Source organism: Bactrocera neohumeralis, unplaced genomic scaffold, assembly GCF_024586455.1.
Source record: "Bactrocera neohumeralis isolate Rockhampton unplaced genomic scaffold, APGP_CSIRO_Bneo_wtdbg2-racon-allhic-juicebox.fasta_v2 ctg5715, whole genome shotgun sequence".
NCBI classification, from domain to species: domain Eukaryota; kingdom Metazoa; phylum Arthropoda; class Insecta; order Diptera; family Tephritidae; genus Bactrocera; species Bactrocera neohumeralis.
The window spans coordinates 1-6508 of NW_026092621.1; the positions used below are offsets into that span (position 1 = coordinate 1).

Sequence of the window (6508 nt, forward strand, 5' to 3'; positions counted from 1 at the left end):
CTCATTTAGTAGCAATCAATAGATTAATAAAAGTGAATTTCTTAGTATAAGTTCAGATGAATGTGAAAACCCGAAAACTCTTTTACGTAAATAAGAGTTTTTATTTCCGAATTAACGATTATTTTATTGAAATACGCGTATGTCGTGTTACGCAGTATTTAAGAAATGTTTAATATATTGTATATTTTGTATGTGTGTATATATATATATGTATATATCGAGCCCTAACCGCCAAAAAGACGTAAGCACCATGATTATCGATTTTAGTTTTTTTGATAAATATCATAAATCAATAAATCATAGATAAAATATTATAATTTCAGATACCTTTGGTGAGGTGAATTGGGAGTTGACTACTTTTACTAGCAAACTAGTTAGCGGAAATTTTAAGATAAAGTTGAAATTGTGAAGAATTATTTCTCTCAATACCCTCATATTTCTCAAAGTACTTATGGAAGGTATTATAGTGCCTCCTAAAATTATATGCCCGGGTCCCCTTTACACACATATTACACAATAGACATTGCATATTACCAAGGCATCGGAAATCATAAAGCAATATTTGTCATTCATTTTGAACAAACACATATAGGTACGCGCATAAATAGTATCATAAAACAAGCAAGCGGCGCACGATGCTGCTTCGCTGTTGTTTGTTAATCAACTGACTGCAAATGTTCTTTGTCCCATGGTAGCCACAAACACCAAAGCGCCTGGATTGGATGGCATACCAAACAGAGCTCTGAAGGAAGCCATAAGCTCAAAACCTCTAGTATTCGCTAAAATGTACAACGCTTGTATAAAGGAAGAGGTATTTCCCGACTCTTGGAAAGTACAGCGTTTGGTTCTGCTCCCAAAACCAAAGAAACCATCTGAAGAACCTTCATCGTACCGACCTCTGTGTATGCTCGATACAATGGGTATCTTGTATAAAGGAAGAGGTATTTCCCGACTCTTGGAAAGTACAGCGTTTGGTTCTGCTCCCAAAACCAAAGAAACCACCTGAAGAACCTTCATCGTACCGACCTCTGTGTATGCTCGATACAATGGGTAAAGTGTACGAAAATATAATACGAAACCGCTTGGAGTTAGCAATCCAAAAAGCCGGCAGATTATCAGAGAGACAATACGGCTTTATAAGAAAGAGATCCACTATTGACGCACTACGAGAAGTCGTCGATACTGCGAAATGTGCAGTAAGTGGCAAAAGATGGAAAGGTGGCACAAAAAAGTACTGCGCGCTGATTACCCTGGATGTCAAGAATGCGTTCAACTCGGCAAAATGGGCAGACATAATCAAAGCCCTGGATGAAATACGGGCCCCTGAATACCTCATAAACATAATAATGAGCTATTTTAAAAACAGAAGGCTGATTTTTGGTACGGACGAAGGCACCAAGAGCTACTCTATCTCGAGTGGAGTACCCCAAGGGTCAGTGTTAGGCCCACTATTATGGAACCTTATGTATGACGGGGTGCTAAGAAGACAGCAACCAGCAGACGTTAAACTAGTAGCTTATGCGGATGATCTCATGGTCGTAGCAGTGGCCAAACATTTAGCCGACCTGAAAAATAAATGTAACGAGTGCTTAAATGGCCTAGCCAATGGTTCCCTTCGTGAGTCTGAACTGGCGGAGGAAAAACAGAAGTTTACTCATAAGCACTAGGAAGAAGAACGAATAGAGCTCACCATACGGAGGACATATAGCTCACCTCACAGCCGCAGCTGAAGTATCTGGGAGTAATATTGGATTCCAAATTAAAATTTAAAGAACACCTGGAGTATTCTTCCGCGAAGGCAAACAAAATTTATAATGCCCTATCAAGAATGATGACCAATAGAGGCTGTGTGCGTTCCAGCCGGCGATTCTTAATAGCGAAGGCAATGAGTTCCGTAATACTTTATGCAGCACCAGTATGGATACAGGCAATGGATATAAAATCTTATGCTAAACAAATAATTGCAGTGCATAGGCTTTCTGCAATTCGAGTAATAAGTGCTTTCCGGACTATATCAACCGACGCTGCTGAAGTATTAGCCAGCATGCCGCCCATTGACATCCAGGGAGATGAAACTCGAGTTATATCAGCTTTCAACGCCTAAAACAGAATTGGCAAGGACAGAGGAGAGAAACAAGAGCACTAAAATGTGGCAGGAGCGGTGGAATTCCTCAACCAAAGGGCGCTGGACTCATCGACTTATACCGGACATCCACTCGTGGATAGAGAGACGACATGGGGATCTAGATTACTATCTGACCCAAATACTTAGTGGACATGGATGCTTTAGAAGCTACCTTTCCAGATTCCACAATGACTTAGTCTGAACTGCCCGACGTGTACAGAGTATATAGAAGACTCTGAACGTGTACTATTTTATTGCCCTCGATTTTCGAATACAAGGGAAGAACTAAAAACCACACTCGGTGGTAATTTTACGGTCGATAATTAATTGACACTCATATGTCAGCCGACTGATAAATGGAAAGCTGTCAGCGAAGCGTCCTTTAGTATATTGAGAATTTTTGAACAAATTAGGCGTCCGTCAGTCCGCACAATAGATGAGACTTAAATTTCCTGTCCCTCCCACGAAGTAATACTTAATTGGTGGTCCCGTGGGAGAGTCTTAAGTTGGGAGTAGGTTAGGTTTAGTGGATTAAAGTTCCGCACGTACATATTTCGTTTGTTTACATATTTTGTTGCCGAACGAAGTGGTGCTTACGTCTTTTCTGATTCCAATATATATGTGCTTTGATTAGTGGCAAAAATCAAAAATATTTATTTCTTTATCAGTGATTGTGCAATATGGAATTAAATAAGTGGTAAAGTGCATTGGTTTGTTTTCAGAATATATTTCGATAAATTTCTACTTTATATTTGGTGCTGTAATACTTTTGCTCTGTGATTGCATTCTCAAAATGGTTTTGTTTCATACAGCGATACTGGATTCTAATCATTCTTCTGAGCAAAACCTATCCACAAAAATGAGAATCCGAAAATGATATTGAAGCAGCAAGAGATATGTGTGGGCAAAAGTAGTTGCTATGGAAACAAAAGAATATTACTCAAGAGATTACAAAAATAAAAACAAATGGATACTAGTGTTCAGCTGAATCCTTGTATAAATAAAAAGTGTGTGAAATTTTTGTGATGATAAGTCACTGAGTCGGGATCGGTTAGCAATAAATGAACATTTTTGGGTTTCGGCAACAAAATTAGACAAAAAGACTGGCTCCTTTCGTATAACACGGTTATCCGTCCAAAGACGAAGAGGTGATAGTAACAGAAGGCAATATACGTATAATTATGCCATAATTATAATGATAATGACTATCAAGTGTGCCAACAGTTTATGCTGAAAAACGCTTCACATATCGGAAAAAAAGGGTTAATATTGCCGGGCTGCAGGTGTCGTGTTCGCGAGTGGTTTGAAAAGTTTTTAGTGAGGGAAAAAAAAGGTGCGTGAGTCCCTACGCGCGGATGAAGTTATACTTCTTAGTGATATTCCAAGAAAATGCACATCATTTTCAGTATGAAAGAAACTAGAAAACTTAAAATTCATTTATAAATTTATTATCTCCCGAGCATGCCTTTGCCAATCTTTTCGTGACGATGGCAAAAGCTAAAAAGTATAAATTGCATGGCTTTCTGCAGTGCTTCTCGCAAAAATCTAACGTCGATATGTATTCACGATCATACGTGTACATACATACATATTTACGCATGTTTTGTAGGCGAAGCTGCTACAGCGGCAAGGGGTGTGACAATCGGCGGCCATTACTTTTACTTGGCGCTATAGGAAATTCTATTGCTACGAATATGGAAATGACAACGAAATAATGCAAGTATGCATATTTCTAAGTCGTAATTTCTTTGTGCTGACGGTGAGCATTTCAATCAAAGAAATTTATTCATTAAAATCACCACTCAGATCGTTTTATCCGTTGTAAGCGAACGATTTTCGAAGAAATATCATTTTTATTATGCCACAAGACAAAATTAGAAATGAACTCTAAACCTCACGCTGTCAGATAAAACGATATACATACCTCGTCATCGCGGGTCGATTTCCAAAAATGTAAATGAGACTAACTATGAAATAATCCCAAAGTATAGCCATAATTTTTCAACGGCATGCGCGCAATGGTATTTCTAATAAAAATTTATAAAATAGTTGAGAATCGCAGAAATGAAAGACAAAGGAAAGAAAAAGGAGTATAACTTCAATAATGGAACATAAACATAAACATACATACTGCCGCGCAGCGCGAGAAGAAAAAAGAGGAAATAAAATCGTGGCGATTCATTACATATTTTGCTCGTAGCATAACCAAACCATAATTAGGCAACGCAATTCAAGTGTCAAGGGTGGTGTTATTGGTAAGCGCTTGAAAAGTTACGACGAGCACGTAGGTACGAATCCCAACAAAATTTATTTTTAATTGAATATGTCACCAACAAAAATTGAAACATTGTTCTACAAAACAACAACAGCAGCAACGTGGCAACATTGTGTTGTTGTAGAAAAGCCGAGCTGTGCCGAAAAAACGAACAAACGATAGCCGATTGTCAGCGCTTCACTTGCTGCTCGAACATCTTCGCAGACAAGGTTGCGTAGATTCATATTGAGCAGGTTGCGCAACTGAATCTATCGCAACCTTTTCAAACTCGTATAAGAAGTATAACTCAAAATCTACGCCTTAAAAGTCTGACGAGTCAAGGTTGTAATCTTTTACCCAAATCATTTCTTTGAAACATCATTGTGTAGTTCCCTCGCATTATTGTAATAAAAGTAACCAAGCTGTATCTTCCTGAAGAATTTGCAATATAAAAAAGGATTATATGATTTGCTATACCCACACATAAATACTATTAACCAGGAGTCGTCACTATTATTCAGAGTCTTCCGAAATGTTTTTTACAAATAGTATTCATATCGGTTTTCACTTGCTAAAAAGACAAATGCATTGTATGAAAATTACAAGAAACCTGGAACAGCGCAACACAAACAATTTAGAGCAAACTGAAGAATACAAACACACATAAAAACAAAGATAAGTGTAAATCTTTTAGAGAGGATCAAAAAAGTAAAGTAAAGCCAATTCGTATTCTGTACTAACTTTGATCTGCAAAGGGTTTTAAATACACCCCCATGGAAAAGCATAACATTATTTTATTCTCCAAGTATGCATACTATAATGAAAGCGTGTGAAAATGGCACCAGAAATGGTTATTGTTTTGTGGAAAGAAGCTGACGGGGAAGAAAGGATGTAATAGAGTTGACTAACTCCACATTCGTATATTTTCTTACAATTTCGAATTTATACACAACACCACAAATTGCATTATTTATTACCTAGGCTACTATAGTACCAGTTGACTCTATACACAGCACTATTGAGGCATTTACTCGCGATAAAACTATTTGGGCCCCTAGTGAATGGTATACCCTATTTCAAACGCAAGAACTAATCCCGAAAATTATAAATGCGTTATTATGAATTTTTGATTTCAAAGATTGGAAAACATTTTTCAAACTATGTTTCCCACTTCAATTAAAATCTCTTTTCCAAAATTACGTTCTGCTTCGTTAGGAAAAAAAAAATCCTATCATGAAACTTAAGTATGGATATTTTGGCGATTCCAAAAATTTAAGAATACGATCTTTTAAATCCATTGCAAGATCAAGAAAATAATTTTTTTAATAGAAAATGGACCCCCTTTCGTTTATATGATAATTTATTAAAAAAATTTTTTCAAAAAAATACAAAGATCTAAAAACACTATGTAATAAAAAAAAACAATACCTACAAGATTTCCAGCGAATTTTTAAATTTAAAAAATAAATTTTTAAAGATGTTCTACCTGAAACTGATCAAGAAGACAATTAGTAATTTCTAGAAAGCCAATTATTTTTAAAACTATTCATTTTTAAAATTTAAAACTATTATTATTTATATAAAATTTGCAGTTAAAATTAATTCTGTCCCCTAAAGTATTTTCAAAATTTTTTTGCCTTTTTTTTTAAAAAAATTTTAAAAAAATTTTTTTTTATTGGGAACCCAAAAATAAAATGAAATCACAAAAAAAACGTAAGCGACATTAATACCCGTTAGCTTGGAAATATATAAAAAAAAAAACACAATGTATAGGCTATGTTCGTAAAAAGCATCATGACGCGATCATGACGATTGCATAACAAACAGAACGTTCAGAAAAGCCAAATTTCCCGAAAAAAGCAATAATCAAGCGTTCGAAAAAAAAGAAGTGTTGTCAGCTGTCACTCATAACTTCTATCAAAAAATTGTTTACTGCATTTAACTACGATGTCTGACGAAAAGTAAGTGCAAAACTGTTTTATTTTAATTTTTATATTGAAATTTATTTAAATTATGTTAATAATAATTGTATAAATTATTATTTTTAAATCTTTAGTGAAAATCTCAGTAATGCGGAGACACAGTTATTGCTAAGAGTACGGTTAAATATGGAGGACGAGTTTAAATCG

General features: G+C 35.6%; 1 pseudogene; it reads right to left on the reverse strand.

Moving 5' to 3' along the window:
• Positions 1–3922: 3922 nt before the first annotated feature.
• On the reverse strand, positions 3923–4120 carry LOC126767353 (small nucleolar RNA U3; annotated as a pseudogene).
• Positions 4121–6508: the final 2388 nt, after the last annotated feature.